The following is a 26,025-nucleotide window of genomic DNA, read 5'->3' on the forward strand; positions in this document are numbered from 1 at the left end:
ATCTGCCGCCACTGCAATCAACCCGGACACATGGCGAGGTACTGTCATTTAAACGGGCACAACCTGGGGTAGAGGACCAACCCCTAGGCATAGGATCATCAGGCCCATCGAACTGGCGTGATAAATACATAGGGGGACGTCCGGTCTTGCCTGTGGTACTGGATGGCATTCCAATGAGTGCCCTACTAGACACTGGGTCACAAGTGACTACCATCCCGTACGTGCTCTTTAAGCGGTACTGGAATGACTCGGACATAACCCGCTACCCAGATGGCGACCTGAGTATCATCGCTAGCAATGGTCAGCCCGTGCCGCAGGTGGGATTCAAGGAGGTGACCATTAAGGTCGGTAAAGTCGAGCTGGCGGCACAAGGACTGATTATTGTGGACATAGACCGTCATGAGAGCCACCCTAAAATCACCTTAGGGACTAACGTGATTGAAAATTGTCTTGCAGAGGTGATTCTCATTTTACAGCAGGTTGCCAAGAACGCCAGTTCCAGCCAGCAGCGTGTGCTCCAAAAAGAGATCTGGGCACTGATGAAGCGGCAACAAGTGGAACTATCTAGTGGTGAGATAGGTAGCGTGAGAATGTGTGACGCTCGCAAGCCCTGCCCTGGGAAGATGTTGAGAAAGGGGATACAGTCGTGGCCTGGACCCGATCCGTGCCCAGGGCCGTCACATTGAAAATGATGTTAGGGCTTTCCGGGTTGAGTGGTAATTGTCGACTACGCCACCTGTGGTGCCTGGTGATGCGCCACCAGCGCCGCTACAGTCCGTTGAGGCCCGATGTCATGGCGGCTAAAGTTCTCGCTGCTCCCCACAGGCGGAGCGCGGCCTCAGGGCAGGCAAGGCAGGATGAAGGGGGTAGTAGTAGTAGCGCGGGGAGTGCGGGCACCGCGTCGCGTGGTATGGCACGTAATGAACAGTCCGGAGGCCATAGGGATGAATTTCCAAGGCTTTACTCACAGTTCTCATAAGCAGCGCAAGGCTTCTCCCTGCTCCTCGCGGAGTCCTGCGGCCACCAGGGACGGGGGTCCGACTACCTCTGAGGAAGTCCAGTGTGAGGTAGCATCCCTACACCAGAGTGTTCCTGCACTACAGACTTTACCCCTTCCCGTCTGTGCGTGTGTAAATAGGCCGGGTCTCCCTCTGAGCTCCTCTCAGGTGTAGGGCTCGGGTGGCAATTCCTCTCCATCCGAAGCCCGCCGGGATCCTCAGGGCCTAACCGGGCTTTCCCGTCCTGGACATAGAGTACGAGGTCGGGTGTCGGGGGCCAGTACCCCTCTTGCAGCCGGCATCCCTCTGAATAGATCAGGTAGGCGAGGACAGGTGGCATACTCCGCTCCGTCTGCATCCTCCCCGGGACCCATTTGCTAGGGAGCCACACTATAAAGCTCCCGGGCCTTCTTGATCCTGGTCCTTGGCCGGGTTGAGACATTCCTCGTCTGCAACCTACCTCTCGTCCCATAGATCGGGGTACGAGGGCTGTGTGCCATGCCGGTGCAGGCCCACACAGGATCTGCGCTCCTGGAGGGAGGTTACATAACACACAGTAGTTATTCAGCAACCAAGACTAAGATCAAAGATGGCATTCTATTAAATATGAAATTTGAAGTGTAACTTACTAGTGTTCCTCCACCCACACCCACTAACTGGTTCTTACCACTTTGTGTTCCCCAGTCTCCCTGTAACCAGGGGAGCAGCACCTAGTGCATACTAGCTCCCTCTGGTGGAAATGTGGTGTTGGATGCAAAAGGCTGAAACACTACCATCACACCAGGCCTACCTCAGAGGAGGAACACCACACTCCATTAAAGAAGTGCAGCATTCCTGTGGCGGCCGAACCCTCAGGGGCGCCACAAATGTGTGACCCGTTCCCTATTGCCATGCCCCCGAAAAGTGAGATGATAATCTGGTGCCGGGCAGCTATTGGTCTAAGAGGTAGAGACTACCAAGCAATGGTAGATCCCGTCTACTCAGACAGTAGGCCCACCATTTTGACAGCACAGGGGGTGGTCGATGTACGCCATGGGAGGGTGCCCGTCCGCATCATAAATATCGGGGAGAGAGAAGTATACCTGCCCCGGTATGCCACGCTAGCCAAATTGTTCACCATAAACCAAAATTCTGTAAGGGCCGTGGAACCCTTGCCTCCATCTCAACCAGAGGAAGGTAACGGCTCTAAGAAACAAATGGAGGACTGGTGTCAGCAACTGCATTTGGGTACTGACTCCACTCCCTCACACCAAAAACAGGGAGTCTACCGGGTGGTTCAGGAGTACGAAAGAGTTTAGTAAACACCCGCTAGACTTCAGGTGAGTAAAGGGGGTAGAACATCACATCCCCACAGGAGACCTTCCGCCCATAAAGGAAAGATACTGACCTGTACCCCCTGCACACTATCAGCATGCAAAAGGGATGTTGCGGGACATGAAGGAGGCTGAGGTAATCAGGGACAGCTGTAGCCCCTGGGCAGCTCCACTAGTTCTAGTGAAAAAGAAGGACAACACCATGAGAATGTGTGTAGACTACAGAAAGGTCAACCGTATCACACACAAAGATGCGTACCCGTTACCTAGGATAGAAGAATCTTTAGCTGCATTAAAATCTGCTAACTTCTTCTCCACTTTGGATCTTACTAGCGGGTACTGGCAGGTTCCTGTAGCAGAGGCAGAGAAGGAGAAGACTGCATTCACCACTCTGATGGGTCTCAGCGAATTCAACTGTATGCCGTTCGGGCTCTGCAACGCACCAGGAACCTTCCAACGGTTGATGGAATGCTGTCTGGGACACCGGAATTTCGAGACGGTCCTGTTATACCTGGACGATGTCATCATCTATTCCAAAACCTACAAGGACCATCTGAAACACCTGGCAGAAGTGTTTGATGCCCTGGCAAGCTACGGCCTCAAGGTGAAACCCTCCAAGTGTCACCTGCTGAAACCAAAGGTGCAGTACCTGGGACACGTGGTGAGTGCTGACGGAGTGGCTCCTGACCCCGATAAGATCACCGTGATTAAAGACTGGCCAAGACCCTCCAGCATAAAGGAAGTGCGGCAGTTTCTCGGGTTGGTAGGCTACTACCGAAGATTCATTCCCGGTTTCACCAAAATGGCAGCTCCTATGCAGGACCTCCTGATAGGCCAATCCAGGAAGGCCAAAAACCAGAAGCCGCCCTTCAGATGGGAAAAGCTGGAAGAAGAGTCCTTCCGCCAGCTGAAGATGGCCCTCATGGGTGACGAAATTCTGGCGTACCCTGACTACAGCCAGCCCTTTATCCTCCACACGGACGCGAGCAACATCGGGCTAGGAGTCATACTGTCCCAGATCCAGCAGGGGAAAGAACGGGTAATCGCTTACGCCAGCCGAAAACTATGGCCCACGGAGAGGAACCCTGAGAATTATAGCTCATTCAAGCTAGAGTTCTTGGCAGTGGTGTGGGCAGTGACCGAACGTTTCAAGCATTACCTTGCCTCTTCCAAGTTCACCGTGTACACGGATAACAACCTGTTGACACACCTGGACACTGCAAGACTTGGTGCCCTGGAGCAGAGATGGATGGCCCGCCTGTCCAACTATGAATTCACCATCAAATACCGGGCAGGACGCTCAAATGCCAACGCGGATGCCCTGTCCAGAATGCCAAACTTACCGGACGTAGGGGAAGATCCAGAAGAACTGGAAGAAGTCGAACTCCCTGCGTTCCACCGTCATGGGATTACCCTGTATTCCCACCGTGTAAGGGACAGGCGCTCTGCCACCTTCAATCCCTTACCCCACTACAGCTGGACGGAGACACAAGACAGTGATCCCGCAGTCCGTCTGGTGAAGGAAATGCTGACACAGGCTGATGCCCGTCTTGACCCAGACGCTCCGGAGGAGACCAAGCAACTGTGGAAGGAGAAAAGCAGGCTGTTTCTTTACAAGGAGAAGCTGTGCCGGAGAATGGTCAACTCTAGAACACATGAGCTGACCTGGCAGGTAGTGGTCCCAAGACGAGACGCGGCTATGGTTCTGGAGGCGTACCACGACGGAGCAGGACACTTCGGATGGAAGAAGCTGGAGTTCTTGTTGCGTGAACGGTTCTACTGGGTAGGCATGAGAGGAGCCATCGAGAGGTGGTGCAGAGACTGTGGCCCGTGCAACCTAAGAAGAAAGGATCCTGCCAGCCAGAAGAGTCTTCTGCAGCCCATCATCACCAGGCAGCCACTGGAACTGGTAGCCCTGGACCATGTGAAACTGGCTCCAAGCAAATCTGGGTACGTCTACGCCCTCACCATCGTAGATCACTACTCCCGGTTTCTAGTGGTGGTCCCTGTCAAGGACTTAACGGCCCAAACAGCAGCCAGGGCCTTCCAGCTGCACTTCTGCTGTCCACACGGGTACCCGGAGCAAGTGCTGACGGACCAAGGACTAGCCTTCGAAGCGGAGGTCTTCCAGGAGTTCTGCAATCTGTATGGCTGCAGGAAGATAAGAACAACGCCCTATCACCCTCAGACCAACGGACTATGTGAGAAAATGAACCAGGTGGTGATAGACTTGCTAAAAATGTTGCCCCTGGAGGAACGCAGTCTGTGGCCTGAAAAACTGCCTGATTTGGTGGACTTGTACAATCACATCCCCGTAGGCTCCACCAACTGTACCCCGGCTTACCTAATGAGAGCAAGACCTGGTAAGCTGCCTATTGACCTGGATATGGGAGTCCTGACACCTGAGGACACCTCGCCAGAGGCAGACTGGGATACAGAACGGCAGCAGCAGTATCGGAAAGTACAGGAAAGCGTCGAGCGAAGTCTGTCTCAAGCAAGAGAAAGGCCAGAGAAGGCTTATAACCAGTATGCTCCCGCTGTTCCCCTGGTACCTGGAGAGCAGGTCTTGAAGAAAAAGAGGCGGCTCCACAAGTTGGATGACCAGTGGGAGAAGGACCCGTACACCGTACTGCCCTCAAGTCATGAGAATCCAAAAGTATGTATCATCAGTAAGGATGGAGGAGAGACCACAGCCATTGTCTCCAGAGACCACCTGAAAAAGTGTCCCTAGCAGCTGCAAAGCCCTGAAGAAGATCAAGAGAACCCTCAACCCGCAGAGGAAAGGGAAGAAATGATCAGTACCGTACTCGGAGACATTCCCCGGTCCTTCCCCTGGACAACGCAGTCGTGGTACCCGTCCTCACCTTTCTCCAGCCAGCCCCTCAAGGACCTACAGAAGAACAGGTAGTGTCAGAAGAGCAGCCGGCCCAGGAGGCAGAAGAATCCATACCAGCAGCCCAGGAGAATCAACCCTCTGCTAGTAGTGAGCCTGCCGTGCCCTTGGTAAGCCAAAGAGTACGCAGAAAGCTGCCAGACCTACCCGTAACACCTTCTACACCCTGTAGTGCAGAACCAGATAGTGGGTTACGTAGGTCCACCAGGAGCACTAGAGGACAGATGCCCGCTCGCTGGAGAATCTAAAATGTAATCTGTAAATTACAAATGTTGAAAAAGGTTTATGTTTTTGTTACCTGGTTACTAATTATGTTTCTCTAGTTACCCTGCAGGTTTATTTGGACTGACAGGTTATGGACGCTGAGTAACCGGAACTACATTGTAGATAGTTGCACCTTGGTGCCTCTTGCGAAGATGGCCGCGGAAGAGAAAACCTGTCTGGCGTGGCCTCCTTGTGGCCCAAAGTAGCTAGCCTCAGCCTTGCAGCCACGCCCAAGGCCAACGCTTGGGGTTTGCTTTGGACAGGTCCCCTACTCTGTGCCAAGACTTCACCTTGTTGGGTGATATGGACACCCGGTTACGGACACGCCGTGACCTCTAAAGACTAAAGCTTCTTGTATATATGTTGTTGTATTATTGTTTATACCCTGTATTTGTGTTTTCTTAAAAATGTGTTTAGTCCCGGAGTACTAAAATTCACTAGGGGGAAATGTGGCACCCCAGGGGTCTGGTTGCCACAGTAATAGAAATATTACGTCTGAGAGCAAGTGGGAGGTTTCTCTGGTCAGGAGCCCTTAAGCATGCAACACTTCCTGCCCAGACCTGGGAGGGGAGGAATCTGCCCTTATAAACTGGGTCTGGGGCAGGATTAGTGAGTTCAGTCAGAGCCTGGAGACAGTTCCAGACACGAGGAGAGTTACAGCAGGAGCTCTGTAGGAGCAGTAGCTGAAGACCAGGGGCTGGAGCTGAGCAGAGCTCGCCCTGGTAGAAGAAACCAAGTAACGGACACCGGAGTCCGAGGCTGTGGGGACTGATATCCACCCAGCAGCAGAAACCAGCCGGCAGGGGATTCCAGGTCCTCTGGCCATAGAAGCCCGGAGGCTCAGTCACAAGGAAGGGACCAGCACCGCCATCCAGGAACGGAGGCTAACAGAAGGCCCCAAGTCACCAGCCATACGGGTGAGCACCACACGGTATACTCAGGGACGTGGGCTACTTCTACCCGCTTACAGCAAGGTAGCCAGAAAGAGTGAAGATAGACGGGGAGGCCTACAACTCCACCTGGCCAGGGGAACTCCTGTTTGCTCGCAGACTGACCAGGCCCCTTATGTTAGCCAGTACTCTCGGGAGGGTCTGCCTTAATATCACCAGTAAAGACCCTGAACTGCAATGCAAAGACTCTGAGTCATTCCTGCTTCATCACCGCACCAGCACTACTAGTGCTGGGACTCCCGTGCACTATCACCCTCACCATCAACTACACTGCCCTGGGGCTCCACTCTTCCCGTGGGGAGTCACACTACCTCAGCTGCACACACCATCAGCCCCAGCGGTCTGCCTTGCAGCGGCGGTCCGCGCTGACCGCAATCCACGGGTGGCGTAGTCGGACAATTAACCTAAAACCCCCTCAAAATACCGCCATCGGCCTGACCACCCTGAGCCACGGGACCGGGTCACTGCCACGGATTCTACAACCCCCAGAGACCCGGCTCCGGGTATCCCACACACGTCCACACTAGGCCCAGGGGGCGAGTCACATGGCTCTATCCATTCTCCCATTGATGCGGTGAAGTAGTCCTGTGCCCTTAGTAGATGAACACCCCAAAAACATAATGTTTCCACCTCCATGCTTGACAGTGGGGATGGTGTTCTTTGGGTCATAGGCAGCATTTCTCTTCCTCCAAACACGGCATGTCAAAGAGCTCATTTTTTGTCTCATATGATCACAGCACCTTCCCCCAATAACTCACAGAATCATCCAGGTGTTCATTGGCAAACTTCAGATGGGCCTGCACATGTGGCTTCTTGAGCAGAGGGACCTTGTGGGCACTGCAGGATTTTGGACCTTTAAGGTGTAATGTGTTACCAATGGTTTTCTTAGTGACTGTGGTCCCAGCTGCCATTGAGATCATTAACAAGTTCCCCTCATGTAGTTTTAGGCTGATCTCTTACCTTCCTCATAATCAAGGATACCGCACAAGGTGAGATTTTGCATGGTGCCCCAGACTGATGTTGATTGATAGTCATTTTGTATTTCTTCCATTTACTTACTATTGCACCAACAGTTGTCTCCTTCTCACCCAGCGTCTTACTTATGGTTTTGTAGCCCATTCAAGCTTTGTTAGGTCTATGATCTTGTCCCTGACATCCTTAGAAAGCTCTTTGGTCTTGCCCATGTTGTAGAGGTTAGAGTCTGACTGATTAATTGACACTGTTGACAGGATTCTTTTATACAGGTGACTATGTAAGACAGCTGTCTTTAATGCAGTTGATTAGGAGTGTCTAACTGGTCTGTAGGAGATCAAATACTTATTTCTCATTGCAAAATGCAAATAAATATATCTAATTTATACAATGTGATTTTCTTATTTTTTTGGGGATATTCTATCTCTTAATGTTAAAATTAACCTACCCTTAAAATTATAGACTGTTCATGTCTTTGTCAGTGGGCAAACTTACAAAAAGAGCAAGGGATCAAATAATTATTAGTGTTGAGCCAACCCCGTAGTGATCGAGTTCGGTTCGGTTCGTCGAACACCCGAATGTTCGTCGAACTGTTCGTCGAACACCTTCGAACACCGTTAAAACCAATGGCAGGCAAACAAAAACACATAGAAACACATAGAAAACACCTTCAAAGGTGTCCAAAAGCTGACAAACTGCTCAGAAGACACAACTAACACATGGAAAAGTGACAAGTACATATAGTCATGCAAAAAGAAAAGAGGTGGAGGAGTGAAAGGAGGGGGAGACACAGATATAGGCATGTCATGCCCTTCTAAAACCAAAAAAGTGCGAAGCTGACACGGCCAGTCCGTTCCTGCCCGTGCCACCTCCGTGTCGCCGGGTTTGTGCCAGAGCCGCGGTGGACCCTGACGGCCAGCCCCCCTCTCTCAATACTGTTGCCTGTCCGCTGGTGGGTCGAGCCCCCCCACGATGGGTGGGGAGTAACATCTGCAGAAGAAAGACGATCTTCCAGCCAAACTAAGATGTCTACTTCTTTTCGTGGACAATGTGATATGACACACGCCCATCGCTACAAATTCCAGATGAGGCACAAAAACAGCAGGTGTTTCAACGGATATCAAGTGCTCCTTCAAGTGGGCTCTCCTCCACCTCAACTTCAACATCACAAATACTCCAGTCCTCAGAGGTGTCACCCCAATCGCACTTGCTTCCTCACAGCTCCCAAGTCTCCAGCTGCCCGTCTGAGTATGGGGTAACACAGATGGTTGAGTCTGCACAGCTGTTTACTCATACTATAGCCTGGGAAATGGAGGTCTGCTCCAGAGCTTCTGTTAATCCAGACGAGGAAATGATCTGCACTGATGCCCAGAATCTTTATAAGTCGGATCCAGGACCAGATGAAGAAGGTTCTGAGCATAATGTAGACCCTCGTTCCCAAACTGTAACTCCTGTTGGTGGAGACAATGATGAAGACGATGATGAGACTCAAATACCTGATTGGAGCGACAACTTGACTTTTTGGTCAGGGCAGGAAGAGGTTGGCTCTGAGGACGACGGGTGTGAGAACACACAGGGTGATGATGACGAGGTTGGAGATCCCACTTACTGTCAACCCACAGTCAGCCAGTCGATGAGGTCAGCAGAGGAGGTGGAGGAGGATGTGACTAGCCCAGGGGATGGGGATGACTCGGTACCTGGGCCTTTGCCTGGCCTTGGGGATGTCGCGGTGGTCGGCTCCCAGGCCCGTACCCTGGGGTCACTCTTTAAAAGGGTGGATAATTGTTAATTTTATAAGAGTTTGTGACGCCACCTGTGGTATCTGGTGAGAAGCACCAGCGCTGCAGCAGTCCAATGAGGCCGGTGATAAGGCAGCTCGATGGTATAGCTCCCCACAGGTGGAGCTAGGCCTCAGAAAAGCGTATGCAGGGGGAATGCAGGACAGGCGAGACCCAGCTGGGTCAGAGCAAGAACGGAAACGGAAGACGGTAGTCACTTCAGTACCTTTTAATGGTGGAAATTCAGGCACATCCTGGAGCACTGTAGGGTGAAGGGTGCATATCAGGATCCTCCCCAATGAGCGGGTGTAGGGCCTCCTGTTTCTTGCCTCTGCGTAGTAAGTTTCTGACCTGCCTGGAGCTAGGCCTAACTTTGTCTCTGTCCTGCGCTGGCTGACCTTATGGTATCAGCACCTTAGCGATCCTGGGACTTGTAGTTCTCCAGGGACTCCGGTTATGCCTTACTGGGTCATAGAGATCCCGGTAAGCTCAGATCCGGTGTCCGGTAAATGCTTCGGGGTGAGCTGGTTAAGCTCCTCTACCCCTTATGTACTAACTCGCCACTCGCCTTCGGCCTACTCGGGCCCTCACTAGGCTATACACACTAACGGCAGCTTGCCACGCTTCACCGATCTTATGGCGCCGGCACACCTTAAGCTGTAACTGAGCTCCCTGAATCTAGCTAGCAGGAGCCTCGTGCTCCACTGCTGAACTATTAACTGAGTTCTCTAGACTAGAATGAGCTCCACTGCAGACTGACCTCTCTTAGGCTTCTCTACTGCAGGAACTCTTCAGAGGAACTGAACTGCCTAGCTCCACCTTCACTATTTATATGCCTAACAGGCTCCCTCTGCTGGTCTGAGGTGGAAGGTGGAGATGTGTGAATATTTATGGGGGCCTCTTGTGGAGGATTCCATCAATGCACTCTTCTAGGATCTGTGATACCAAGCGCAGCGGGGCGTCACAGATGCTATTGACGACGAGTTTAGGTTTCGCCTTCCTGGACAGAGACGGAGTACTGGAAGCACGTCAACAACTGCATCCTCAACCACAACTCTGCCTCTGACCACAAGTCGTAGTGGCTCTTCAGGTCGCATGGGCTCTAAGCCTTGCATAGCCTGGGCATTTTTTCAGATCGATAAGGATGACCCAACTCGTGTTATCTGTAATATTTGTCACCAAAAGCTAAGTAGAGGCCAAAAGATCCATAGTTTGAGTACTTCATACAGAAACCGTCACATGGATATGAAGCATAAGTTGCAGTGGGAAGCTCACTGTGCTACAATGCGGCCAAGCCGGCCGGGCCAACCACCGTCTGCCCCATCTTGTGCATCCGCGGCCTCTTCATCCTCTGTGACTGGGGGGACAGCAGTCACACATGTTTTTGGACGCAGACCTGCCACCTCTTTACCCGCAACAGCCAGTTTGATTGGCAGGTCGTCAGTTCATTTGGAAGTGGAAACACCTGCTGGTGTTGAGCGCTCTCCGACATCGAGGGCACCACCTTTGGATCAAGGCAACCTAACATGTCCGCCTGCATCTTCCTCACAGACCGGCAGTTTGCTTGGGACACCCTACTCAACCCCGTCTAAGCACAACAGCCAGCCCTCGGTCCCTCAGATGTGGACAAGTAAAAGACCATTTCCTCCTAGCCATGACAAAGCTAAGAGGTTGAATTTCATCATCTGCAAGCTGTTGGCTACAGAAATGCTGCCTTTCCGCCTGGTGGACACAGAGGATTTTCGAGACCTTATGTCCGTCGCAGTGCCCCAGTACCAGATGCCCAGTCGGCACTACTTCTCAAAGAAAGGCGTGCCTGCGCTCCACCAGCATGTCGCACACAACATCACAGCTTCTTTGAGAAACTCTGTGTGTGACAGGGTGCATTTCACCACAGACACGTGGATGAGTAGGCATGGACATGGGTGTTACATGTCGCTGACTGGGCACTGGGTAACTATGGTGACAGCACGACAAGGGGCTGCTGTCCAAGTCTTACCGTCCCCACGAGTTGTGCGTCAATCCTCTTTATCTCGAAGTTCCTCCACTGCTTCTGCCTCCTCAACCTCCTCTCGGTCCTCCACCTGCACCCAAAACCTGTCTGGTAATGCCACCTGCTTTCTAACTGCGCAGAAGGAATCCTGCACACCTCCTTACTATGCTGGCAGCAGGGCTCAACGGCATCAGTGTTTACTTTGAAATGTCTTGGAAATGTGAGTCACACAGCTGAGGAGTTGTGGTCAGCTCTGGAGACCCAGTTTCATGAATGGTTGTCTCCACTGGACCTGCAACCAGGGAAGGCCATGTGCGACAATGCTGCAAACTTGGGTGCGGCCCTTCGCCGGGGCAATGTCACACACGTGCCTTGTATGGCTCACGTGTTGAACCTGGTTGTCCAGCAATTTTTAGCCCACTATCCCGTACTAGATGGCCTTCTGCAAAGGGCACGGTCGCTGTGTGCTCACTTCCGCCGTTCGCATCCCGCAGCTCAACGACTTACATCTCTACAGAAGTCATTGGGCCTGCCAGTTCACCGGCTGAAATGCGATGTGCCGACACGGTGGAATTCAACTCTGCACATGTTGCAGCGACTGTGGCAGCACCGACAAGCCCTGGTGCAATACGTTCTGACATATAGCCTGGGCCAACGAGATCCAGAGGTGGGGCAAATCACGCTGCAGGAGTGGTCTCAGATCAGGGACCTATGAAGTTCACGCGCCCCCTGGGCCGTGGGGTACCCGGAGCCGGGCCGGTAGACGCTGGGCGTTGTAGTCACTGTGGCGGTGACATAGTCCGTGACCCAGGGCGGTCAATCCAAGGGTAATTTGTATATATGGGTTTTATAATGTCCGACTACGCCACCTGTGGAGTGCGGCCAAAGGGGCCGCCGCTGCGGAACAGTCCTCTGAAGCTGGTGGTTTTGCAGAAATGTTATTATTACTCCCCACAGGAAGAGTGTAGCTTCAGGGCAGTGTGGGTGGATGATGGTGGTTGTAGTGCAGGGAGTCAGTAATGAACACAGAGTCCGTGTGATGCAGTCCCAAGATCTTTACTCACAGTTGTTGCAGTCCAGATTACAGGTACCAGAGCAATCTGCCCCGTCGTGCTGTGCGTACTCAGTGAGGGGCTCAGTCCACCCCCAGATAGCTCCAGAGTACTTAGCAGGACCCCCTTCTGTGTGTCCTTTCTCTGGCCTTCTCCATGCACCTCACACCCAGTGACACTTCTATCCGGTATCCTCGGGCCTTGGCGGGTGACGTGTGTTCCGTCCCCTGGGTCCTATGTGGCTACCTTCTTAGTGAGACTGGTGTGGACTTTGGCCTGCAGTACATGAAATACTGCAGCCTCCGGTTTCTAGTTTAGCCTTGCTGTTTCTCCGCTAGTTGAGGGACCAGTTCCCCTTATCTGGCCTGACCCCTCTACCTCCTGGTAGCAGCGGGCGTACGGGTGGCCTTCTGCACGGCCCGTACCCCTAGGGTCCCTTCGGTTCCTGGAGCCTTCCTGCTCCCACTCCTCTCTTCTCTCCTTCAGTCCTGGGCCTCCCAGGCTAGGCCCGCCTCGGGAGCAGAGCTCATGCAGATCCTCTGCTCCTGTCACTTCTCTTCCTCTGATTGGCTTGCTCTTTCTAAGATGGCTTCCTATTTATACTCTCCCTGTCATGTGCTCCCCTAAGCTGCTCCCCTAAGCACCCACTACATAGGACCCTCCCGCCAGCTAGGGACCTGGGACTGTGCTCTCCCTTAGGAGCAATCTCGCCCTACCCCCACTGCGGGTATGTGTTGGATGCAGGTGTTAGGGTCCCGAGCCATACTCCTTCCTTACTTGAGGGTGAGATACCACACCTCTGGGTGAGATGCAGTAACTCTGTGGCGACTGAACCCTCAGGGGCGCCACACACCCTTCTGCACAGTTTTGAAATGGTGACGAAGATGTTTAGTGCTGACGACAATGCCATTATCAGCATGACTATTCCGGTGATTTACATGCTGGAGCACACATTAAACAGAATTCAGAGTCAGGTGGTGGGACAAGAGGAGGTGGAGGAAGTAGAGGAGGAGTCGTATGCGGAAGGGATAACATCTCCAAGGTCCAGACGGTCGGCAGCACCAAGGCGGCAGGCATGGGAGGGTGGGGAAGAGGGATTAACCAGGGCGCATGGTAGCAGCCAAACTGTTGAGGAAGGTGCAGGAGCCGAGGAAGAAGTGGAGGACGAACTGGCGATGGGCATGTAAGACTCATCAGATGAGGGAGACCTTGATCACATTTCTGTTGTGCGAGGTTGGGGGGAGAGGGCAGAGGAAGGAAGCATGATTCTTACCTCGCTACCAACACAACAAGGACTTGGTCCTCCTGGATGCGCAAGACACATGAGTGCCTTCTTGCTGCACTACCTGCAACATGACCCTCAGATTGTCAGAATTCGAAGTAATCCCGACTACTGGGTTGCCACATTCTTAGATCCCCGGTACAAAAGTAAATTTGCCGAAATAATTCCTGCCATAGAAAGGGATTCACGCATGCAGGAGTATCTGCAGACGCTGTTGCGAAATCTTACATGTGCTTTTCCACGAAACACCAGTGGTGCATGTAGTGAATCTCACAGTTCTAACTTGCCAACCGTGGGACTGTCAAGTCTTCATCACTCAAACCGTAACAGTAACACAGTATCTGCTGGTAACAGCAATTTTGTGGAATCACTTCACCACTTTTTTAGACCATCCTTTGCAAGGCCACAGGAGACAAGAAGTCTGACACATAGTCAACGCTTAGAGAGGATGGTACAGGAGTATCTCCAAGTGAACATCAAAGCCATGACTGTGTCACTGGACCCTTGCTCATTTTGGGATTCCAATCTAGAAAAATGGCCGGAGCTCGCCACTCACGCCTTGGAGATCTTGTCATGCCCTGCCGCAAGCGTTCTCTCTGAACGTGTGTTCAGCGCTGCTGGTGGTGTGCTGACAGATAAGCGCACGCGGCTGTCCACTGAGAATATAGACAGACTCACGTTCATAAAGATGAACAAATCATGGATTTGCAAGAACTTTTCTACCCCTGTGTCATCCGGGGGAGACTAAAAGCTTGAGGATTTGGTAAAATCACCTCACCAACCGTTTTAAGCAACTGTGGGGCAATTGATGCCACTTAAGTGGTGTCTGTGCCACAATTTTGGGAAAAAATGGAGACTCTTTTTGGAGTCCCCTTGCTGTGTCTTACGTGACGTTGGCATCGTCAATTTCAGGTGGGTTGGGTCGCCCCACCCCCCTTTTAACTGTAAGAAACTACATACACTATGGCTTGGGGTAACACAGATGGTTGAGTCTGAAGACCTGTTTACTCAGAGGTCTGCTCCAAAGCTTCAGTGTCTGCTAGTCAGCGTAGAATTTTTAACTGCATCTAGCCTAGGCAATACTTTGGGCGTAGTAGCCCAGCTGCGAAGCAAGCTGCATCGCCTGTGTATCAAATAAGAATTTTTAAATGCATCTAGCCTAGGCAGACTGTGGGGACCCCCAACCAAACCCAGACGCTCAGCCCCCCTACCGCCCCCCTTTCCTTGAAAATACAATAATGTAACTCTTACAACTGGATGGGTGAGGATCGGTCACAGCTTTATTAACTCTTTATACTCATTCCATTAGAAAGGCATTTTATTTCTAAAATAATTCAGCTTGTTGCAGCATGCCCTGGGTCTCCACTCCGGCAAGTTGGCTAACAAGTGTAACTCTCCAACATGTCCTTTCTATTTCCAGGCCACGGAGGATCCTGCGTACTCGTATGCAGGACTCTGACCCCCACCCATCACTCTTAACGCTTGTTCCACTCCGTCCTGGAGTCCTAACAGGAATATGTCCAGTCCAATATCCATTAAGTGAACACCGTCGGGCCGTATGAGGCCTGCTTTATCTCCTTCCAGTTGTCGGTGTCGTATCACTACACCGCCTCTGTCTCTTCTAAATTTTGCCATCCGAATATTTATTACCCGCCTTGTCCGTTCGATGGCCGTGATGTTTCGCGCACCTTAACATACCGCTATCGGCACAATCTCTGACCATACTATAGTTAGTTTTGTGAAAAATTCTCTGAAGCGCTCAGTGTCTAGTTTCATTATTGCCATTAGTTATGCGCTCTTGTGATGACCTAGGTTGTTTCCCCCGGCCTGTATAACTAAGATGACCAGACCTCTTGCCTCTCTCCCTACCTTGATTACCTCCATTAGTACCTGTGGCCATAGCAGGCCTCTAATAAATCTCCAGTTGAAATATGTGTTCTGAAACTCTAATTTCCTCCCGCCTGGGCGGACTTTCGCCCTTTTTTCTGCCCAATATATATACGAGCGGCCTATCACCCACACTGTTGGCTTAGCGTCACCTGTAAAAGAAACAAACCACATTAGGATAACAAGTCCGGTCTTATGTATCTCGCCAAACACGTGGATCGCCATCTCCTTATCCTCTGAACTTCCGTTTCTGACAGTCTTGCTCTTGCTGCTTCCGTGGCCGCGCCTATGCGGAATGAGTGTGTCCCGTAATCTTTGGGGTGGTTCCCTGCCGATGTTATGCATTTATTAAATATAGCTTGGAACTGGTATCTTGATAATGGCGTTACATCAATGTGTGCATCAGAGGCTGTGATAACGTTGAGCCCCCTGTAGTCCACACAGAACCGGGTGGTCCGGTCGTTCTTTGGCACCAGGACTACAGGTGAGGCCCACACGCTCTTGGACCGCTTAATCACCCCCAACTTCAGCATCTCCTTGACCTCCTGGCACATGACATGCTGCACCTCGTCTGAGATTCAATAGGCTGTCCGCCGGAGTGGGGCATGATTCCCGGTGTCCACTTCATGGACCACCACCTCAGTGCTGGCAGGCATGTTGGTGAACACTGCTTGGAAGGGTTTCAGCACTGCTCGCATCTGAGACCTCTGGGGTGCGGATAGCAAGGCGCTTATCTCTACATCCTCTAGGGACCCGCTGGCCTTCGCTTGGGCCAGCATGTCCAAGAGGGGGTCGTCCTCCCCATCCTCGGGCAGGCTGCAGACCGGTAGGATGCAGGCTACACGTTCTTGATGAGCCTTCATCATATTAACGTGAAAAGCCTTCCACCTACCCCGTGCGTGGTCAAGAGTGATTACGTAGGTGACTGGGTTGAGCTGTTGGTGAATGACATACGGGCCTTCCCAGGCCGCCTGAAGCATGTCCTTTGCTACGAGGACCAGCACCTACACCTTCTGACCCACATGGTAGGTCCGCTCTTGGGCGTTCTGGTCGTACCAATGCTTCTGGTCAGCCTGGGCTTGCGCCATGTTGTTATGCACCAACTGCGTCAAGGTCTGCATCTTGTCACGGAAGCGCATGACATACTCCACGATGGACACTCCTGGGGAGTTCGGCTCTTCTTCCCAGGATTCCCTTATCAACCCAAGGGGTCCTCGGACATGCCTGCCATACAGGAGCTCAAAGGGGGAGAACTCCGTCGAGGTCTGTGGAACCTCTCTGTAAGCAAACAGCAGGTGTGGGAGGTAATGCTCCCAGTTGCGTCCCTGGGTCTCAACCAGCATTTTTAACATTTGTTTGAGGGTACCATTGAATCGCTCACACAAACCATTGGTTTGGGGATGATACGCGCTCGATACCAGATGCTGCACCTGCATTTTCTTACATAAGGCCTCCATTAAGCGAGACATGAACTGGGTCCCCTGGTCGGTAAGCATCTCACTGGGCAAGCCTACTCACGAAAAGATGGCCAAGAGGGCGTCTGCCACCTTATCCACCCTAATTGAGGTCAGGGCTACTGCCTCCAGATACCGGGTAGCATAGTCTACCACAGTAAGGATGAAACGTTTTCCAGAGCTGCTGGGTATGGCCAGTGGTCCCACAATGTCCATAGCAATCCTCTGGAAAGGCTTCTCTATCACTGGCAAAGATATCAGGGGGGCTTTGGGAGCCGGCCCTGACTTTCCCACTCTTTGACACGTGGTACAGGAGCGACAGTAGTTCACCACATCCATCCCCATTTTGGGCCAATAAAAGTGGAGAGACAGCCGGGCCTTGGTTTTGCTGACCCCCAAGTGTCCAGCAAGTGGAATCTCATGAGCGATCCGCAACAACTCACCCCTGAATTGGTAGGGGACGACCAGCTGTCTTTCCATCAGCCACTCCTGTTGGGGTGTACCATGAACTGTCTCCCGATACAACCTCCCTTGGTCCCAGAATACCCTCTCCTTATCCGACTCGGAGGTGGGTTTCTTAGCGAGGCTCCATAACATCTCTAGGCTAACATCTGAGTGCAGAGCTGCCTGAAACTCCTGGCTGGAGGAAGCCAGAAGTGAGGTTAAGGCCACGTCCTCACTGGGACCCTCTGGGACCGGCCCTGGGTCCATAACTGATTCCGTTATTCCTCTGTCCGAGGAGGGTCCAGAAGGCAGGGCATTACTTGCATTCTGGGCTCTCTGACTGTGGGTAACAGCGGCTATATAGGCCGTCTCCCTGGGAAATAACACTGTCCCATGAGCTAGCACGGCTATGAGTACTACTTCCCCATCCTCCCCCATTACCTCAGGCGCAGTGCTACTTATGGGGCAGCTACCATCAGCCAGATCACCGTCAGTTGTGACACTGGTCGCTGGCACAGCACCACCTGCTTCTTGGTCCCCGTGCCTCTTCCCATTACCCTTAGCACTGACACTTGCTCCTGCTAGGGGATATTCAGCAATATCACCCCGCAGCGTGACATGGCTGAGTTCTCCTCTACCTTCAAATACATCATCATCATCATCAGGTAAAGCTTTGACATTCACATTATCAGCATTAACCTTACCAACCGTATCAGATCGGGGAGGGGTGTCAGGGACATAATAAGCAAACATCCTCCCCAAATCAGTTCCCAACAAAACATTTGCATGTAGGTTTTCAGATACTCCCACTTCCTTTACCCCCCTCCCCGCAACCCAATCAATAAAAACCCGGGCCATGGGCAAGGGACATCGGATGCCCCCAATCCTGGTGACAGTCAGGGTCTTTCCCGGAATAAGCTCTTCAGCGGACACCAGTTCGGGTCGGATGAGGGTTCGTTCGGCCCCAGCGTCCTTGAGGCCTACAGTGACAGTGTCCCCCACAGTGACAGACTGCAAGTTTTCACAGGCCCTCCCAACCGGCCCACCCACCAAAAGAACTGATGCTCTAGGCCCTGGGGCCTTGGATGGGGGGTTCTTCCTCTGCCTCTCTGGGCAAGTGGCGCTGAGATGACCAGTCTGGTTGCAGAAATAACACTTGTGGGCATCAGATGCAGGCCGGGCGTTGGTAACGGGGACAAGGTCTCCGGAAGGTCGGCTGGAAGGGGCAGGGATGGTGGTTGATGGCTTACCCCCTTTCCAGCTGGCGACGACCGGCTTCCGCACCTCCAGTCTCCGGTTGGCCTCGTAGGTGTCTGCAATCTGCGCTGCTTTATTGCCATCTGGTGGCTCCCGATCCATCAGGAACTGCCGTACCTCAGTCGGACACAGATGCAGGAACTGGTCTTTCACCATCAGGTCCTTTAGCTGCTCAAAGGTGGTCGCTGACAGTCCTTGGATCCACTGCTCAAAGTTGGTTCTGAGCCCATGCACCACATCGCTTTAACTGTCGTGCCTTCCACGTTGGAGGTTCCGGAACTTTTTATGGTACACCTCAGGAGTCAGTTGGAACCTCTGGATTAGGGCCTGCTTAATGGCATCATAGTTCCATCTAGGCCCTGAGGAAGAGCCACAAACACATCCAGAGCTTTGCCTCGCAGCCCTGCAGTTAAGCACCGGGCACACTGGTCCTCAGGCAGCTGGTACTGTCTGCAAGTCTTTTCAAAACCCCTCAGAAAGGTGTCGAGGTCGCCGTCCTTTTCCATCTCAGGAAATGCTCTGGACGGGGTTTAAACAGGGTCGCATTGTTGGTCTCACCGTTCCGTGAGGTGGATGGTGAGATCCCGAGTTAGGCCATCTGCAGTTCATGGGCCCTCTGAGCTTGGGCCTGCCGCTCGGCTCGCTCGGCTTGCTCGGCCTCTCGCTGGGCTTGGGTCTCCACTCGCCGCTCGGCAGCCTCCTGGTGCTGCTGAATTACTTTCAGCCATCCTTCATGATCCTCTGCAGGAAGATGCTGTAGAGCCATCTGCAGATAGGGGTCCACGCTGCCCTGGTCGCTAACGCGGCGTGCGTCTACAGGTGGGACCCCTGCAGCAGTACTGTCCATATCTCGGCTGACCCCTGGCCCTGCTGAGGTCTGGAGAAGGGCTTGCTCTGCCTCCAGTTGCGCCAGTGCAGCAGCCATTTGTTCTTTGTTTTTGCCGAGGGGGTCAATGCCTTTGGTTATACATATTCTAATAAGAGTGTCCTTTTTCTGCTGGCTGTAGCAGAACTCCCCAACTATGACCATTATCACTAAAATACAAATAGAAAAGAAAAAATGAAGAAGGGTAGGTGTAACTGCTACACATACAGTATTGTCTCAGATCTAATAAACACTGAGTTCGATCTTCAAAACTTTTGTGCCGGGTCCAGGTAAGAACCCTGCAAGTTTTTAGCGAGAGGAATGATTGCTCAAACCAGATCACTAATGTCCTATGATCCCACCGTTGCCACCAATTGTCAGGAAAATTTGGTCAGACCTTGCAGCCCTCTGGCGCCCCCTTATCCTATCCTGCTGGTCAAGCACGGTATTGACCGAGGATAAGCAACAGGGCGCAGCTGCTCTCATTTATGTCGACTATTGTGGCACGTGATGTGACAGGACGTACTGTATATGACGCGCCCCCTGGGCCGTATGTGTGCACGTGTGTGTGGATACCCGGGGCCGGGTCTCTGGGGGTTGTAGTCTCCGTGGTGGTGACCTGGTCCCGTGGCTCAGGGTGGTCAAACCAGTGGCAGTCTATTTATGTGGTTTTTATGATTAAATGTCCGACTACGCCACCCGTGGATTGCGGTCAGGATGAACCGCCACTGCAGGGCAGACCGCTGAGGCTGGTGTTGTGGGTGCAGCAGAGTGTAGTACAACTCCCCACGGGAGGCGTATAGCCCCAGGGCAGTGTAGAGTGATGATGGTGGTTGTGGTGCGGGGCGTCCCAGCACTAGTAGTGCTGTATGCGGTGAGAAAGCACAAAGACAAGGTGTTGCAGTTCAGATTCTTTACTCACAGTTCTCATCCAGATCACTTGTGCACAGATAGGACCGCCCGAGCCGTGCTGCGTCCACCAGGCAGGGGGCTCGATCAACCCCCAGGCAATTCCGGAGTGTGGCACAGGACTCCCTTCTATCCTTTCGTCAGCCGTGCCCCACCAGTGACACTACTTCTGTCCAGCTGCCTCGGGTCTTCTCCTGGGAGGACTGGGTGTCCACTTCCCTGACCCTATGTGGTGTGCCTTTCTAGTAGGTGTAGTGAGGGGTCGCACCATTAAATGGTCACGACCGCCGGTTCTTGGTTAAGGATTAGTCGCCTCTACCAACTTGGGATCCGGTACCCTGTTCTGCCAACCCGTCACCCGCAATCTCCTGGGTCCTTAGGGTTCCTTCTGCCTTCGTGTCTCTGGGCCTCTCTTGGTGTTCTGTTCCTTCTTACTTTCCTTTCTGTTCTTTTCTGTTTCCGTTCCTCTCCTCTGGCTCTGGCCTTCAGTCTAGGTCTGCCTCGTGGAGCTGGGCCCAGACTGAGCCACAGCTCCCTGTCAGCCCTCTCTGGCTGAACTCCTTCTCTTCTTCAACTCTCTGCACTCTCTCTCTCTCTCTGCCTTGAACTAAGATGGTGCCCACCTTTTATACCTCCCTCTCTATGTATGAGCCCAGGTGACTTGCAACCAATGGGCTCCTACCTATTCCCAGCAACCGTCCCCTCCTGCTCCTACATCACTGGGTTTTCCTCCCCCCTCCCCACTCCAGCCAGGGACATGTTTTGTCGTGCCTGCATTACTGTACTAATGGGAGCACCGTTGAGCTGTCCCCCGGAAATGGGGTGTGTGTGATGCATGCAGCTAACTGAGTCCCGGTCCACACACCATCCTTACCCGGGAGTGGGATATCACACCTCTGGTTGAGGTGCAATACGTCTGTAGCGACCGAACCCACGGGGCGCTACATATATATACCACCAGTTCCTTCCAGGAATGTATATATACCTCAATCCAGCCACCCTAACCACAATATCACATAAATACACCGTATGCTGCCACCACCGATCTCTTAACAGGTGGATCGGGTACCCGTTAGGTAACGTGAATTAGCGGGTGTTTGCTCGACATAGGACAAGAAGAACGAAGCTGGTAAATAATAATAATTTATTCCCGAAAGTTGGCAGTGTTTACAAAAGAGATACAAGATATTATAAAAGAGACTATTTACATTCATGCATAAAACAGTTATTAAAATAAAAGGGGTAAATAAAAGAAAAACCTGCGCCACGAGGTGATGGTCTCAGATTCTGTGGGGGTGACGGCTCCCCGGAAATTAGGTGTGATTCCTCCACGCAGCGAGGAGTGCTTGCGTCTGACGTCTGTGGGTTGGAATAAGCCAAAATGGACGTTCTGGTTTTTAGTAAGGAGGCAAAACACTAGGACACACCCATGTTGTTTACCTCACACGGGGGCTCGGTTTTGTGAACCCACCCAGCTGCACAAGACATAAAAATCCTTCATCTTTCATATCTTCGTATGGGGGGCCCACATCCAAGATGGATACATCATGTTTGCCGTCACCAATATTCACGCAGATTGATATCAAATATGATATTTCTCTGACGTTCAGAAGCTCAGAACCAATTTCCTAGGTTTCTGGTGGTTTCCCAGTTATGAAAGATACACCATCATAACTGGAAAAAGGTGAGCTTCCCAAAAATGTGGTCCATGTGTTTTTGACTGTCAAGTGCATTATTAAACTCGACATTAAGAGTTTGTACAGTTACACATTAGGACTTTGGAGGGGAAATCCAGTGTAGACCAGTATGCTTGCTCTTGGCTGAGGTTTATGGCGGTTATAAAAATTCCTTGTTTGGGGGAAGCAAGAGTAGAGTTCTATGGATGTCCCTTCCAAGTGAACAGGGGGCGGAGATTTAAAACATCTCTGGCTGTCCTTTCAACATTTTTAAAACTAGGACAAAAATACATTTTGTCTGACAGTAAGGCACAGAGGAATCACGTAGGACATTGGTACGGTCGGCAAGGTACTCCCTCAGCATCTTCCCAAACTTTGCACTTCTTGTCAGAGTACCCCATGCCTCAGAGCCTGTGCGATAGGAGGGGCTGAAAAAACTCTCTCAGAACTTTGACAGTGTTCCCCTGCCTTTGCTGGAATGGAGTTGTGTCTCTCTCGCCTGTGCTCCTTGGTTGTCCAATGAACTATGACCTCTGCCGCCAGCGTTTTCAGATGGGAATTTTTTAATAATTTCGCAACAAGTGCCTTCTTGTACAGCCCCATTTTTGTAGACCTGTCCACCTCAGGAATAAGAGATATAAAGTTCTCCTTGTAGCGTGGGTCTACAAATGTCACCAACCAGTAATGACTGTCACCCAAAATTTTGAGAACGCGAGAGTCACGGGAAAGGCAGTGTAACAAACTCAGCCATGCGTGCCAGAATGCTAACAGGCAAGACTTCCGTGTCCTCACCAAGTGGACCTCTGACCATGCTCTCCTCCTCCTTCTCCTTGTCCTCAGGTGATCCATGCTGAACAGATGGTATGACAGTTGTGCAGGTAGTCCCGTCTATAACGCATGAAACTAGTTCCTGTTCTTCCTCCTCCTCTTCCTCTTCCTCATTGTCACCCAATCCACATTGGGATGAGATGAGGCTGGGCTGTGTGTAATCACCCTGTATGGTTCCTTGCTCCATCTCATCGTGCTCCGCCTGCAATGCATCCTCTTTGATTGTGAGCAGAGAGCGTTTCAGAAGACAGAGAAGTGGGATGGTGACGCTAATTATGGCATCATCACCGCACACCATCTTGGTGGAGTTCTCAAAGTTTTGGAGGATGGTATACATGCCTGACATCCATGTCCACTCCTGAGGTCTTATGTGTGGAGTCTGAACTGAATACCGACAGCCTTGTTGAGGCTGGTAGTCAACAACTGCCCTCTTCTGCTCAGAAATCCTTCCCAACATGTGCAGTGTAGAGTTCCAACACATGGGGACATCACACACCAGTCGGTGAGCAGGAAGCTGCAAATGCTGCTGAAGCATGGCTAGGCTGTCCTCGCTCTGCATGTCTTCCTGCCAGGTTGGGTCAATTACTATATCATCCATCACCTCGTCTTCTACTTCCACACCCTGGTCCTCCTCCTGACTTTCTGGCAATTGTGTCTCATCATCGTCCACCTCTTGTGACACTTTCCCACCGTTGCCTTCGTATGACTGTGGGTGCACAAATATTTGGGCATCACTACATGCGATCTCCTCTTGCCCCACTTCAGGTGAGAGGCCCGAATCTATAAATGGAAAAGTGAACAGCACTTCGCAGTGTCCAAGTGTGGGATCAGTTGTCTCTGGGCACTCGGCATGGTGGGAGAAAGGAGGATCAGGGTAAGGAATATGTGGTCCAGGCTCACGGCTACTGAAGCTTGACCGTGTGGAAGACAGGGTGGTGGTGGCTAAGTGACTGGAAGCATTATCTGCTATCCAACCAATAACCTTTTCACACTGCTCTGTGTTCAATAGTGGTGTTCTTCGGTCCCCTATTAATTGGGACAGGAAGGTCGAGCGAGAAGATGTGGGTATTTGTTGTGGCACAATTTCAGCTTGCCCATGGCCTCGGCCTCTGCATGCACCATCACCATCACCATCACGTCCAGTTCCCCGTCCCTTGCCACGTGCCTTGCCCATTTTAAATGGAGGACAATATCTTCCACGCTCACTACAAATGGCTGAATTTGGAGCAAACTTATATGTGATCCGTGTGATGGACAAACCACAGTTTTAAATAGCTGACCTGTATGTAACTATTTTTAACAACAAACTGGTGTCAATAACTTCGCTGACACACTGAAACAAAATTTTAATGGAGGCCAGAAATGGCAGAATTTTCAGCGCAATTATATGTGATCTGTGCGATGGACAAACTACAGTTTTAAATAGCTGGCCTGTAGGTAACTATATTTAACAGCGCCAACCTCGTGTCAATAAGTTCACTGACACACTGCAACAAAATTTCAATTGAGGCCAGAAATGGCAATATTTTCAGCGCAATTATATGTGATCCGTGTGACGGACAAACCACAGTTTTAAATAGATGGATTTTTAGCTCTGTAATATGGAAAGGACCTGGCAGTATTCTACAGTGCCAACATGCAAATGGCGCAGAAAAATGGTGTTCTCTGGATTGCTTTTTAAGCAAATAATCAGGAATAAGATACAAAAAAAAATATTCCTGGCCCTTGATACTTGGGGCTATTTCTACAAATATCTGTAAAAGCACCAGCAGACAGAACTGGAATGGACCCTCTTGCTATGTGCGCTGTAGTCTGCTATACACCCTCCCTGCCTGCCTAACACTGATATCTCTGCAGCTGGATTAGTCCTCAGAAAGACTGTTAGTTGAGATGGATATGTAGAGAATCTTGTAGAATACCTACACTAACTAATAAACAACCAAATCTCTCCCTAGCTCAGCAGCACCTCTCCCTACACTACCTGATTGCGGAGTAGACTGTGACGAGCATGGCAATGCCAGGTCTGAAATAGACCTGATGACGCTGTGCGGCCAACCAATCACTGTAATGCCACAACCAACATGGCTGTGGCATTACAGTGTGTGGCAGACAATCCCTGGAACAGGGAGCATGAAATGAACAGAGTGCCTCGGGCGGGAGTTCCAAGGCATCAGCAAGTAGAGACGCTAAGTAAAGGAAAGAGTGGCAAGCTAACTCCCCTAAGGGAAAAAAGATGCAGAACCGCGGGTTGAAGTATAGGACTCTCACTTACTGTAGTACTGTGCTGGGTTGTGGTGAAGACAGATGAACATAAGGCAGAAACAAGTTGTTAGCTTAGAAGAAGTAGAGAGACAGTGTGAAAATTGTCATGCACGCAGGTGACGCACGTGGATTGTGGACCCAATGAGCCATGGGGCCGGCCTTGCCTAGGAGGGGCGTAGCTAAGTGGCTACCTGGTTTCACTGGAGATCCTGATGGTGGAGCCAGGGTTGATCTGCAGGTAGCCGCAATGTACCAAACCTAAGCAGTTCCCAGGACCGCTACTGCTGACCCCAACGCTCGGGTTCGCTGACATGGACTGATCTCAGAGTCTCAGATAAGTCTGGATTCGAAACCTGTTCAGACAGGTGTGGCTTCAGGGTTCAGATACCGCCGGAGCAGCTTCAAAGTTCGAATACCGCCAGAGCGGCTTCAGGGTTCAGGGATCGCCTGTGTGGCCACAGAGTTCAGGAACCTGAGGTCGATCTAGATTGCCAGGGAAATCAATTCGTCTAGAGTGACAGGGATGTCATGACCAGCCAATTTGTCCTTGATCCTTATGGAAAATCCCTCCTAGAAGAGGTGGCTACCAACACTTTGTCGTTCCAACCTAGTTCTGAAGGCAGGTGCGGTATCAGATGGCATACTGGCTTACAGACAGATCTCCCTGATACAGTCTGAGAAGTGAAGATGCACCAGAAGATACACAATCATGCTCATCGAAGACATTTCTAAAGGCCACCAGGATGGCCTGCAGATCCAAGGTCACAGGGTCCCCTCTCTCCCACTAGAGTTGAGCCATGATAGGGTCTCTCCTGCCAGGTGGGACATTAGGAATCCTATTTTAGCCTGATCAGATAGAAACTGATGGGTCAATAGTTCACAGTACAAGGTGCACTTGATCAGGAATCCATGACAGTGCTTAGGGTCTCCGTTAAATCGTGGTAGAGC

The sequence above is a fragment of the Phyllobates terribilis genome, unplaced genomic scaffold (assembly GCF_046119375.1).
Source record: "Phyllobates terribilis strain yellow unplaced genomic scaffold, ASM4611937v1 Scaffold_11__3_contigs__length_659146591, whole genome shotgun sequence".
Taxonomy (NCBI): domain Eukaryota; kingdom Metazoa; phylum Chordata; class Amphibia; order Anura; family Dendrobatidae; genus Phyllobates; species Phyllobates terribilis.